The following is a 14,976-nucleotide window of genomic DNA, read 5'->3' as shown; positions in this document are numbered from 1 at the left end:
TGCTCATTTTGCCACAAGTGCAGTGGGAAACTTGCACTTTTCCCTGCACTCAGTGTCAAAATGCACTTCTTGCCCCATCTCATAGTTGCTCATGACACCACTCAGTCCTTCCTTTCCGAATCAGGCTCTGCTGTGCCTATTGACGCAGGGGAATCATGGACGTACCGCTACCTCCACACCAGGCAGTAGCTCCAGGATTCCCTCAGTACCTTGTGTCAATCGGCCCAGTTCAGTTGTGCTGAAAGAAACGGATGCAATGTCAGACTGTGATGGTAGGGGCCCAACAGAAAATGCTGGACCATGGGCCCACTCTTAAAACTTTAATTCCTCCTTTCCTCCCACAAACTCTTTATTATCCTAGTCTCTTTTCTCTACATACTATACTCTATTCTTCCATCTATCAAGCTTCCTTGTTCCGATACAGAAATAGGGAATGACCATGACATAGGCCAAATAGTTAGAAGCAAGAGGGCCCACTGACACCTGGGCCCACCGGGAGTTTTCTTGGTATCCTGCTGGGCCAGTCCAATACTGAAAGGGTGCACATGACACTTGCATGCCGAACACTGGAGATGATGGCAGATAGGCACAGCTTAATTTTATGGTTATAAAATAAACAAGTTTCAAGTACCTGACAAAACAATAATGGAAATTCTTTTGTGCAGTTGGTTAGGTAGAGTTCCACATAAAAAATGGGACAGAGTTTAAACCAGGGCCTGTGTGAAGTTGAGTATTGATTTACTCCATATTTAATTGTTTGAGGAATATTGTTCTGTCAACCCCCACTGGTGACAGACTGCTGCAGAGCTGTCAACCCCATTGATTTTATTTCCTTATGTTGGTTCCCAGTCTCCTATCAATATTACTATTTCCCCTGGTTTTAAGATTCTCTGCAGATTTTCCCAGTACATATGCACATAAGCATCCATTGCCATCATAATTGGTGTGTGCACATGCGCAAGGGCCATTTGGCAGTTTCAGGAGCGCAAGTTTGCATGAAGAGGCGCTTAAGAGGTGACATGATAACTATGTATAAATATATAAGGGGATCATATAATAATCTCTCTAATGCTTTATTTACCAGTAGGTCCTTCCAACGGACACAAGGGCACCCACTCCGTTTAGAAGAAAGGAGGTTCCGTTTAAAGGACAAGAAAAGGTTAATATAAATTAAAAGTAAGCCTAAAGGCATTCTTTTTAAGTACTTACTGCATATCTAAATTCCCAGATCCCTGCTTGCTTCTCTGAGATATGGTGCTGGCAGCCTACAGCAGTGTGACATCACTGAAATCTCTCTTCCCTTCCTGTAGGCTGCCAACGGCAGCCTTCCTATTCTCTGAGCATGTGTGTAACTTGATCCTGTCTCCTGTTCTGAGCTACACATGCCCACCAGCCAATCAGAAGCAGATCTGCCAGAGGTGGGGGGGGGAGGGAATGAAACACATGTGTATGAAGCAAGGAGGGAAGGGAGAATACCTTTTTAAAGATGGCTGCCTGTTCAGAAAATGTGAAGTAAGTGTGACTGAGTAAATATTTGATTAGGTGAGCCAAAAGTGTGGCGTTTTTACTAAACAATAGGAGGAGTATTGGGCAGTATGCTTTTTAAATTTTGACTTGCATTCTCCTTTAAATATTCGGAAAGGATTTTTTACTGTGAGAGATGTGAAGTTGTGGAATTCCCTCCCTGAACCAGTCGTACTGGCTGATACATTATATAGCTTCAAGAAGGGGTTGGATGGCTTTTAAGCAAGTGAGGGAATACAGGGTTATGGGAGATTGATCCAGGGACAAAGTAATGGTGCCCATGCCAGTGCCTCACTTGCTAGCATTGCATGATGTATCCTACTTTGATGTGCTCTAAAGTGAAGGGGGAGGACTAGAACTCAAACTGGATGAGACAGTGGTCGCAAAGGTCGTGCAGGTCCAATTTTCACCACTGTAGCACAAGAGAGACTGAACAGGTAATTTACAAACACATTGCAGTGTGCATAGTTTTTGAAATCCAACGCATGAGTATCAAACTTTACTCCAAGTATTCATATTTAAAATGTTTTAACTTTGTATCAAAAGAAAAGGGGAAATGCAAGCTTTGGGAAATTTCTTAAAGGAGAAGGAAAGGCTAATAAAGAGTTAATCTCAAGCTGCAGGCATACTTTCAGTTGTCTCAATTGTGCCCTTAAGTCTCCCCATATTTTGCCTGTTCAGATGATCAGAAACCAAACAGAAAGAAAAAACGCTGAGCTGTGTAAAGAAGATTCCCAGAATGTAAAAAAATGTAGCGATCAGCTACAGGGACATGAGGCCTATGCATGTATGGGGGTCGCATTCTTTACCCTTTCCATCTCCTTTAAAGGAGACATATTATGTAAAAATTAGGAATGTACCAGTGAATTATACTCATCCAAAAAAAAAAAGGATTGTGCTTAAAAAAGTTGTGTTTTGGACGGATTTATTGAGAAATTCCCCCCCAACCCTACTAGTCCCGCCCATCTGTTCCACTTCCTACTGGCTAAATTCTCTGGATATGCAGGGGGGGCCAGCGGCACTCAGCACACTGCACTGTAGGATAGGAACCAATCAGCAGCTAGACTGACCTGATAGGGAACTGAAGCCTGTCTTTGTTTGTATGACTGCAGGGCTGTGATTGGCTCTCCCCTTCTGCTGTGCTTCTGGCAGAGACTGTTAGGCACGCCCACCCTTCATTTAAAACACTGACAGAGACCTGAGAGGATCTATAGGCAAATCCAATAAAGGGACCATTTTTACAGACAGTATTCAGTTTTAGCCCAATGTGAAACCAGCACCATATATTATTCATAATATATAACTTACACGTTTCACCCCACCCTCTATCTAACAGCTTTGGGACACACCCAAGGGTACCCTGTGAATGAGAAAAGGAGATTTGTTCCACTTACTGTTAAATCCTTTTCTCGTAGTCCCGTCATGGCAGCACAGGGTACCCTTGGGTTAATACCATCTTCCGTCTAGGAGGCAGGATGGACCCTCCCCTATCAGTTTCCATTAGCATAGCAGTCTGAGAAGTTGTGAGAGGTGTAGCAGTAAGACAGTTAGTAAGGTGTTGGAAACTCCATGTGCTGCCATGACGGGACTACGAGAAAAGGATTTAACGGTAAGTAAAACAAATCTCCTTTTCTCCTTTCACAGGGTACCCTTGGGTGAGTCCCAAAGCTGTTAGATAGAGGGTGGGTGAAACTTGTAAGTATGTGTACATAGTCTAAAAGGGTCTATAGGCACTAACATGGCAAAAAGACCCTAATTTGTCGTAACTGATTGTAGAACTTTTCTTCCAAAAGCTGCATCTGCCGATGCATAATCGTTGAACTGACAGAACTTAGTGAATGTGTGCAAAGATGCCCAAGTGGCTGCTTTGCAGATCTGTTCCATTGAGGCATGATTGTGGAGTGCCCAGGAAGTGTTGAGACCTCTTATGGAATGTGCTGATATTCTGAATGGGGTCTCCAGCTTCCTTGATCTGTGGTGGTAATTAAATCTTTGATCCACCTGGCGATGGATATTTTGGTGGCCTGTTGTCCTTGGTGTAGATTTCCGTATAGGATGAATAAAACATCTGACTTTCTAATGTCTGCGGTTCTGTGTATATAGAATTTTAAGGCTCTTACTACATCCAGGTTGTGGAGGAGCCGTTCCTTCCCGTTGGACGGTTTCAGGCAGAGTGATGACAGGACAATTTCCTGGTTAAGGTGGAATTCTGATGCAACCTTGGGTCTAAACGACGGCACTGTTCGAAGTACCACCTTGTCCTGGTGAAATATGCAGAATGGTGGTTTGTGGCTGAGGGCTCCCATTTCTGATAATCTTCTAGCTGAAGATATAGCGACTAAGAACACTGTTTTCCATGTGAGTAGTTTTAAGGTGATGGAGGCCATAGGCTCGAAGGGTGGCTCTTGTAATGCCCTCAGTATAATGTTTAAGTTCCATGGTGGTATTGGTTCCCGGTTGGGGGGTCTTATATTTCCAGCTGCCTGTATGAAGGTTCTAACATCTGGGTGAGATGCTATTTGTTTTTGAAACAGTACCGAGAGGGACAATATTTGTACTTTGAGTGAGCTAACTCCTAGTCCGTGTTCGAGACCCTTTTGGAGAAACTCGAGTATATGGTGGATCTGGTAGTCCTTGTAGGACAATGACCTTTGGTTACACCACGATATATAGGTGAGCCAGACTCGATGGTAGTCTACTGATGTGGATCTTTTTCTCGCTTGTATTAGTGTGTTCGTAACGCTATCCGAGAATCCTTTGTCTTTCCGGATGGAGGTCTCAAGAGCCATGCTGTCAGGGAGAGCCAGGCTAGGTTGGGATGCTGGCAGAGTCCCTGTAGCCGAAGGTCGAGCCGCAGTGGTAACCACCAGGGCTGCGCTATTGCCATCCTTCGTAGGTCCGAAAACCCTGGTCGGCAGGGCCAGAATGGTGTTATGACTATGACAGATTCAGTTCTGTATGAACTACGCTGTGATTTCCTGCTCGGGGCGGAAGTAGCCGAAAGCTGGCTTAGGCGTGTACGCTTGAAGTCTGGGCGGGAAGGGGAGAATGCGCGTCGCAACGCTCGCGCTGCCCTTAGTGTCTCCCTTTTAGAGAATTTAGGGTTTTTCCATTTATCCAATATGTCTCCTTTTAAAACCCATTTACATAGTTACATAGTTACATAGTTACATAGTTACATAGGGTTGAAAAAAGACCTGTGTCCATCAAGTTCAACCCATCCAAGTAAACCCAGCACACCTAACCCACACCTACCAATCTATACTCACATACATAAACTATAAATACAACCACTAGTACTAACTGTAGATATTAGTATCACAATAGCCTTGGATATTCTGATTGATCAAGAACTCATCCAGGCCCCTCTTAAAGGCATTAACAGAATCTGCCATTACCACATCACTAGGAAGGGCATTCCATAACCTCACTGCCCTCACCGTGAAAAACCACCTACGCTGCTTCAAATGGAAGCTCCGTTCCTCTAATCTAAAGGGGTGACCTCTGGTGCGTTGATTGTTTTTATGGGAAAAAAGAACATCCCCCAACTGCCTATAATCCCCTCTAGGTTAGCAAAGCTTTGTATTTTAGTAGTTTGAAGTGGAAAGATGTTTACCTATTCTAGGTAGTTGAAAATAAAGGTAAATGTAAGAAAAATAAATCATTAAATTAAATCAATATGAATCAAGGGAGCTGATCTCCTAGAGTCCTACCTCCTTAGAGCAGGATGGAAAAAAACTGATAGGGGAGGGGTCAATACCAGGAAGGGGAGTCTCAGCAGACTTCTCCTGATTCTTTGATATCCATCCTGCCTCCTAGACGGAAGATGACATTAACCCAAGAGTACCCTGTGCTGCCTAGGGACATACAGAGAAATTAGGGTTTGTCCATTTAATCAATATGTCTCCTTTTAAAACCCATTTAGTTTAGCAAAGCTTTGTATTTTAGTAGTTTGAAGTGGAAAGGCGTTTAAATATTTTGGATTAATCAGACTGTGTATGGGTTTCCGGGGTTTTCATGTCTCTTACATCACACTAAGGGGCAGATTTATTAAAATGTGAGATTAGAGCTCACCACAGAATAATTAATTCACTTTCTCTTCATTTGTATGTTAGCTCTAATCTCACACTTAGATAAATCATAATGTAGGTTTTACAGCAGGGGAATATTCATATGCACAAGTTTATTATGCAGTCTCTACATGCCACAAATTGTGGTTATGCTATATACAATCTGCTTCAAACAACTTGAAGTCCCTTGGCAATTATGTTTATAATATTTCTGTATTTAAGGACATGCAGGAGATTTGATTCTTAAAAGCAGAAGGTTAGAAAAGGTTTTCAACAAGAGTTTAGGCATTGCATATTTAGGTTGCTTTTTAATAATTGTTTTAAAGGGCATATGGGAGATAAAATGCTGAAAAGTGGAAGGTTTATGTACATTTTCAGAAATTTCATAACAGCTATTAACTTTAGCAAAGCTTGGTGGTTTGGTATTTTGGGGGAAGTAGATAAATTTGCCCATTTTGAATTTGTTAGAAGATGTATGTTTCTAGAATATGGGTTTTTATGGGATACACTTACTGTTAGTGGCATTTGTCACCATTTGGGACCACTTCACTAAGATAACAGAGAACATGCAAAACTTTTTCAAGATTGTTTTCTCTAGATCAGATCATTATGGCCTTCTCAGGGTGTATGAAAGTAATCTAACTGTCCAAACCCACTGGAAGAACATTACTATTAAAAGGGTAATGTAAAGCCTTGTTCAACAATATTGAAATGGATACATCTTGTGCTTTTGTTTTAATCATGAAAAATCTATTGTTTTTAGTATTTTTTGAGCTAAACAGGGGAATTTAAACTGCTCAGTGCCCATATAACCCCCCGGCATAGTAGAATTATCTCCTGTTCAGAAAGAATTTCCCCATGGGCAATAAAGTGCCTATAGTAAAGGGGGATACACACTTGTATTATTCTGTGGTGCACTATAAGCAGCACTGACAACTTCTGGCAATGATAGGTGATTTAAATGCTGTGACTCTCCCTGAGAGGATTGTGTCCATTGTGCAGTATTCCTTCAAAAAGATATGATTTAGGTTTATCAATGTATAATCATTAAATAGATATTTCAACATTATTTTTTGTTTCACAGGGCTCAGCCATACGTTCAACTAAAGGATATTGCAAAATGCAAGTGGCATTTTTATAAGGTTAGTAACATAACAAATATCACTTTCTGCCAAGGATGTCAAATGCAAAAGTGTTTTTCTGCAAAAATCATTAAATGCCCACATAATTGAGCTTTACTTCAAAGTTAAAGGTATTCTGTCATGATTTTTATGGTGTACTTTTTATTTCTAAAATACACTGTTTACATAACAAATAATTCACTCTACAATTACAATTTTATTCTTGAATCAACAAACGTATTTTTTTGAGTTGTAATATTGGTGTGTAGGCAGTCATCTCAGTGCATTGTGCCTGAGTCTGAAATCTCATACAAAGCCTTTCCAATATGCCTCATGGGGAAACATTTCTTCCTGACCCCAAGATGGCGATACAAACAGTCCCTGGATCAACTTTGTACTAAGAGCTAATTTTTGTCACTTAAAGCTATATAAAAGTTATTTGTAAATATAACTGCTATAGAAAGCAGCATTTGTTGAACTCCTGGTTGTTACTTTTTAAACAATGTTGCAAAAGCCAGGCTCCTCCAGCAAGTCAGGGCTGTCTGTCTGCTGGTATTTGTTACATTGTTTCAAGTGCCAGAGCCACCAGGTCAGAGAATAGAAAGGACAGGCAGACACCAAAAACCAAAGTTGCTTAGAATTAAGTTTTCTTTTATTAGGCAAAAACATAGTTGACATGTCCTCTTATACACTTCTCCAGCAGAATCCTGCATTCAAACAGATTTCTTTATATTTACTTTTGAAATTTCACATGAGGCTAGCCATATTCTTCATTTCTCAAGGGGCCACAACCATGTGACCTGTGCTCTGATAAACATCAGATACACTTTACTGCTGAGCTGCAAACTGAAGTGATATCACCCCCTCCCAGCAGCTGATTAGCAGAACAATATGAAGGTAGCAAGATAACAGCTCCCAGTAGGTATCAGAATAGCACTCAATAGTCTAACTTTGGATTCCTCCAGTTACATGGGAGTGAGTAGGAGAAACAGGTTACCTGAAAGCAGTTCTAATGTGTAGCACTGGCTCTTTCTGAAGCTCAGACTCAGGCACAATGCACTGAGATGGCTACTTACACACCATTATTACAACTAAAAAATACATTTGTTGGTTCAAGAATAAAATGTTAAATGATAGAGTGATTTATTTGTTATGTAAACAGTGTAATTTAGAAATAAAAAGTATACAATAAAAATCATGGCAGTATCCCTTTAACTACTTGCACATTTGTCCCCACCCCACTTGCTGCACAATACAATGTCCACTCACACAAACATGCTAGCCAACTTACACTAAGGGGCCCAAGGGGTTGTAGATTTTTCTTTTTCACAAATTGTATTTTTTAGCGCTAAAAATTGAGTATTTTTCTATTTTCAACAAGGTATTGTAGTTTTTCTTTGTTATTAAAAGCTCTGAAAAAAATCCTGTGATCTTAGGGTACTGATTACTGTCCCTACTGTCCGCCACAGGGTAGGCATTAAGAATACGGCAAACTGGGCCGTTATGAGAAATTTAGGTGGAGGAGAAGCCTACATGCCTCCTTCATCTCTCCTCTCAGGAATACAGCACTGCTGGACACTTGCAGTGCTATATCCATGGGAGGAAGTGCAGGTCTTTGAGTGCAAAGACCTACAGTATGGTGCAAAGTACTGGGAGGGGAACATCGTACTATTTAGTAGGCTGGTAGGGGACTGTTTGGGCCTCTGTGTCCTAGAAATGGCCCTTTTTTGAATAACAGCACAGGCCTGGTTGTAAAACCCCCTAACTGTACAAAGACCCCAAGCAGAATCGTAAGGCAGGAGAATAGTCAAGCAGGCAGAAAGTAAGTTCAGGCAGTGTGGTTCGAATATCCAAAATCAGAGAAAAGATCACTTTGCAGTGATTCTGGGCCTTTGGCGTCCTTTTAAGCACAGTGTGCATGCGCAGAGCATCAGACGCACTCACTGGCGGCAAAACGGATGTACATGCATATGCCGGCGGCAAAACAGATGCACGCACATGCGTTGGCATCAAAACAGATCACAGATGCACCTGCACGCGCCATCTTGGATCCTGGCAGGCGGCCATGGAGCAGACGCCCAGGTACCCTACATTGCCCCCCCAAGGCACGGCCTCTGGACATGCACTGGTGCAGGTTTACCTGGAAACTTCTTATGGAAAGACCAAATTAATCGAGGAGCGTGAACATTTGTTATGGATTTCCAGGAATTATCTTCAGGAGGATAACCCTTCCATTGAACCAAATATTGTTAGCACCCTCTTTGGAACCCTGAATCAAGAATAGCCTGCACTTCAAATTCTTCTGAACCATGTACCACCACAGGTTTGGGAGGGACCTCAGTACGACGGAGAAAAAGATTTTCAACTGTGTTTTTTAACAGAGAAACGTGAAATACTGGATGTACCTGGAGATTTGTAGGTAATTTCAATTTATTGGAAAAAGCCCCATATATCTTTGGCCCAACTTCTTAGAGGGGCAAGAAAGCTTAAGGTTACGTGTGGACAGCCAGACCAACCTTAAATTCAGAATTCCTTCTACGTCTCTTATCAGCATGTCTCTTATAAGCATATTGCACTGTTCGTCGAAGTATATTAAAATTGTTGTTCAAAAATGAAAGTCGATCTTTTGCCACAGGAACCAATACTTCAGAGAGTCCAGGCAGAGCAGTAAGATGAAATCCATAATTGGGAAAAAAAAGGAGTCTGTTTGGATGAGGAATGCACAGCATTGTTATAAGTAAACTCTGCCAAAGGTAAGAAAACTGCCCAGTCTTCTTGGGAATAAGAAGAGAATCATATAATATACTGCTCCAACGTTTGATTGGTACACTCAGTTTGTCCATTTGTTTGAGGATGGACAAGGCAAGCTGAATATGAAGTCCCTGGCACAATGATCTCCAAAAACGAGAAGTAAATTGTGAGCCTCGGTCGGACACTATCTCCTTGGGTAAACCATGGAGCTGAAAAATTTCTCTGATAAATACTTCAGCAGTGGTAGCAGCAGAAGGTAAACCGACCATGGGAAAGAAATGAGCCATCTTAGTAAGACCATCAACCACAACCAAAATAGTATTGTAACCAGCTGACCTAGGAAGATCCACAATAAAATCCATGGAGCTCCTTTCCCATGGCTTCTCAGGAACTGGAAGAGGCTGAAGCAGACCCATAGGGAGTGAACGAGAGTCACAGGGCACAGGTCTGACAAGAAATAGCATATTTAAGGCAATCCCTGGTTATGCCGGGCCAAAAAAATGTCTCTTGCGAGTTCCTGCATGTTAAGGACCCCACAATGACCAGACACTGGATGATCGTGGACGAATTTGAGTACCTCAAGGCGTAGCCCCTCAGGGACAAAAATCTTTCCATCAGTCATGAAATAGTCATTTTGGAAAGTAGAACCTTCAGGCCCCTTGCTTATACCTCTGGAGGCACCTTGAATTTTATCCAATAGTTCTGCCTGGAGGAGAAGGAAGGTAGAGGTCTTAAGTATGGTACTAGTAGCTGGACTAACTTCAGGTGCAGGAAACATAAGAGACAAGACATCCGCCTTCCTATTTTTAGAGCCAGGTCTAAAGCCAGGTCTAAAGATAACATGGAAATTAAACCTGGAAAAAACTTGACAAGGGCCTATGGTGTATTCGGAAGCGTCAACCTCTAGAATAAATGTGCGAGCAGATTCAGGGTGCCGCAGAATAGGAGCTGACATGAAACAACTCTTGAGATTTATGAAGGCTTGCTGCGCCTCAGGAGTCAAAACTTCTTTAAAGCACTTGTGAGAGAGGTGATTGGAGCAATAACCTCTGAAAAATCTATGATAAATTTCCGATAGAAGTTGGCAAAGACCAAGAAATTTTATGGAAGATTTCTTAAATTAGCATTTTTCGAGTTTGGCAAAAAGTTGGGTACGTAGCCTGGTGAACACTTTCTTAAGATGAACCTGATGTTCTGAGGTGGAAACAATTAGGATATTGTCGAGCTAAACAATGACAAAATGATCTCTGAAAATGTTGTTAAAGGAACAAAAAAAATGAAAGTGTATAAAAGTAACTAAAATATAATGTGCTGCTGCCCTGCACTGGTAAAAGTTGTGTCTTTACTTCAGAAAGTCTACTATAATTTATATAAATAAGCTGCTGTGTAGCCATGGAGGCAGCCATTCAAAGGAGAAAAGGCACAGGCACTTAGCAGATAACAGATAAAACACTATTGTATTCTACAGAGCTTATCTGTTACCTGCTATATAACCTGTGCCTTTTCTCCTTTTTTCCAGCTTGAATGGCTGCCCCTGTGGCTACACAGCAGCTTATTATATAAATTATAGTAGTGTTACTGTAGCAAACACACCAGTTTTACCAGTGCAGGGCAACAGTGCATTATATATTTATTACTTTAAAGCTCTTTAATTTTTTAGTGTTACTGTTCATTTAACAAAGTGCTGGAACGTAGCCGGGGTGTTGCAGAGACCAAATGGCAATATCAAATGCTCGAAGTGACCATACCAGGTGTGGAAGGCTGTCTTCCATTGTCACCTTGGTGGATACAGACTAAGTTATAGGCCCCCTGAAGATCAAGCTTGGTGAACACTCGGACAGATCATACCCTCTGGAAGAGCTCGGGAATAAGGGGCAAAGGATAGCGGTTTGTATCCGTGATCTTATTTAAATCTCGATAGTCAATACAAGGACGTAAAGAATGGTCCTTCTTCTTCACAGAGAAGATGCCAGCTCCGACGGAAGAAGTGGATGCACAAATAAACCCTTTACTCTGATTCTCCTCAATATAGTCTTTAAGGACAGTGAGTTCCGGTTCGGAAAGGGGATAGATCTGTCCAAAGGGAATAGTGGCCCCAGAAAAAAGGACAATAGGACAATCATAAATTCAGTGAGGAGGAAATTCATCAGCCCCTTTTACATTGAAGACATCCAAGAATTTGTGATAAGGCTCAGGAATAAGCTTGAGATGGGAGTCAGAGAATAAAAACTGCAAATATCCAGAAGACATGATGTGACGGGAGCATGAGTTGGATGAAAATGTGATTTGATTGAAGTCCCAATGGATAAGAGGGTTGTGTGCCTTGAGCCATGGAAACCCCAGGATGAGAGCATACAAAGGGGAAAACACCACATCAAACGACAAGGACTCACTATGCTGCTGAATCTTTATTAACAAAGGAATGGTCTAATAAAGTACGGGACCAGAGGAAATATTGGATCCATCTGCCAACTTAACCATCAGTTGACAGGATCTTGCTTTTAATGGAATATAATTAAGAAGGGCAAAGTCCTGGTTAATGAAGTATCCACATGTTTCAGAATCAATCAGCACCAGCATCTGGAGTGTTCCTTTTGACCACTGCAAAACAGTATCAACAGACATGAGAGACAGTGCCTCAACAGCCTCAGCACTAAGGAGAACAGGAATGGATCTGACCGGAACCCCCACAGTACAGGCACAAATTCAAGCAACGTCTACGCTGTCTCTCTTCAGCCATCAGTCGAGAACGAATCAACCCAATTTGCATGGGTTCAGGGCTCCCAGAGGAAGATGCTGTGGGAGATGACACCGCAGGAGACTTGGGGAACAGAGGAGCCTTGGGAACTAGCCAGCTGGGTTAAAACACACCAGACCTTTCTAACCTTCTCTCCCTCAGGCGCCGATCAGGTATTCTAAATCTTCAGTTACCCCGTACACCCACATCGGTGCGCGCGCCTGCACACGCCATCTTGGATCCTGCTGGGCGGTCACAGAACAGACGCCCAGGTACCCTACAGAGTCACAAGGAGCCGCCCAGGAGGTAATCTAACCTGCGTCCTATCAGGAGATTTCCCCTGCTGAAGGCTGATGCCCTAACCACTAGGCTATCCTCCCTCCTCCCACTTATAGGTCTCTTGTTTGTTACATATGAGCAGTGTGTCCTGTGTTGCACCAAGAACTGTATAACTAGGGGGGACTGTTTCATAAATATAGAGTATGAATCCAGAAAATGTGCTGCACTATGTATAGCACAATAATAGGCAAAACATCTATTTGAAAACCGTTTGACCTGAAAGCAGTCGCTTGTGTGGCTAGCCAAGCTGAAAGTAATAAAGCAATATGTGGGTTATATGAAAGACTGAGTTCCCTTGGTGCTGCAGCCACAAATAGCCATGCCCCCACCCAGGGCTGGCCTTAGATCGATTGGTCCTATTGGGCCCAACAGGGCCCCGCACCCATGGAGGCCCTGCATCAGTGGAATAAGCACATAAAGCTGTCCCGGGTTACATCATCAGTAACATGGAGAAAGTGAGAGGCAGGGTCTATTTTCCCACCAAGCCCTGGAACCCTGTGCCAGCTGGCAACACCTTGTGTAGGGGGCCCTGCCAAAATGGTTCCAATAAGGCCCAGCCTTTTATAAGATGGGCCCTTGATGCCAGGTCTATAAATGGAGCTACAGGAGTGCACACATAAGAGGGGATGCACTTTCCTCTGCCTCTATGAAAAACTCATGCAGAGGAAATTAGACAATGCACTTTGTGTGCTCTTGCCCTTAGCCTTCTATATTGACTGCACTTAACTGTGATTGTTCAGGTATGTTTCAGCAATTCTAATGATATTTTATTTCTCCTCCAGTTAGGGTTGCCACCTGTCCCGTTTGATAAATTAGGAAAACTAGGCAGAACTCAATGAGATTGACGTGGTGTCATAGCCCTGCCCAGCAACGCCACGGCCCCGCCTGGTGATGTCACTGCCCGGCGACAAATGCCAGCAGAGGTGGCAACCCTACCTTCAGTGTTATTATATCCAGCTCTCCCATTTTACCAGCTAGGCTTCTTCCATTTGTACACATACATATAATACTGGTACAAACTTCTGGTAAAGATATCATATATCTATGTCTCCAACCCATTTTTTTTTTTCATTTCAATTTTACTTTTTTATATAGTCTTCCTTCTAGTATTCCTGGTCATGCTAAAATAGGCGCAATCTCGTTGAGATTCATTAAGAAAGAATGAAACTGTCTTCTGTCATCCACTCTGATGGTTTTTTTTTTTTGGTTTTTTTAAATGCTGTGGGTTGTATCTTGTATGATGGCCTTGATGTATTTTTTCCGGTTCACTTTGCATATTAGAATTACTTTTTCTGCTTCACAGTCTTCTCTAGCCACACCTTTGCTACTACAATTAAGATATTCCATTGCTTGGAACACAAAATGAAGTCTATTTTATTTAGGTGAACTTCATCTAATGATTTCCTGCTTTAAAAATTGCTGCTTTGATTGCTTGACAAAATTAATTTGTAATGAATTTGTATTCAAAGAAGCTAAGGAGTGATTCTTTCATTAGCAGTCTCCAGTCACAAGGAGTATATCTTTTATGTTTGTCTTTTCAATATCAGTCTCCGCTTAGTCATAATACTTTTAGATTTCTTTTTCATTAGCATCAGTTGTTGATCATATAACTGTATAACTGTAATACTGACTATAAAGAAAAATCGAAATCAGTCATTTATTCAGCAGCATTATAGCCAAGCATAGTCTTTCCAGCATCCTTACTTACTATGAAAGCCATGCCATTGAAAACTAATGTCAGAAAAAAAATCCAGTAGCACACTGAAGATGCAAGCCGTGAAAAAATTGTATTTTATTTGCCCAAGTACATATAAACAAGCAAAGAGCAACGTTTCGGGACCCTCCGGACCCTTTCTCAAGCTTGAGAAAGGGTCCAGAGGGTCCCGAAACGTTGCTCTTTGCTTGTTTATATGTACTTGGGCAAATAAAATACAATTTTTTCACGGCTTGCATCTTCAGTGTGCTACTGGATTTTTTTGCTGTTGGATATTGACCCCCATGCAAGGTGAGGTTCTTCCAGTATTTGCACCTGATACCCGTTTGGGTAAGTTAAAGTGGACCTGTCACCCAGACATAAAAAGCTGTATAATAAAAGTCCTTTTCAATTTAAACATCAAACTCATTTTTTCATTACCACATTCATACCCATTATAAAAGCATTTAAAAATCCCAGCTGTCAATCATATATTGTCTGCCCCGCCTCTATGCCTTAGGCATAGAGGTGGGGCAGACGGTTACTTTCACTTTCAATTCAGAACTTCTTAGATGTCACTGCCCTCCTCACATTCCCCCTCCCTCCTCACCTCTAATTGTGTAACCAGTGCATGGACATGGGCATCAGGTCCCCCCATACTGGCACAGAAACAAGATTTTGGCAGGATGCAATGTCTGCTTTGATAACAGTGCCCACAAAATGGCCCCTGCCTGCTTACTG

This window comes from Xenopus tropicalis, chromosome 1 (assembly GCF_000004195.4).
Source record: "Xenopus tropicalis strain Nigerian chromosome 1, UCB_Xtro_10.0, whole genome shotgun sequence".
NCBI classification, from domain to species: domain Eukaryota; kingdom Metazoa; phylum Chordata; class Amphibia; order Anura; family Pipidae; genus Xenopus; species Xenopus tropicalis.
This window is presented reverse-complemented; position numbering follows the sequence as displayed.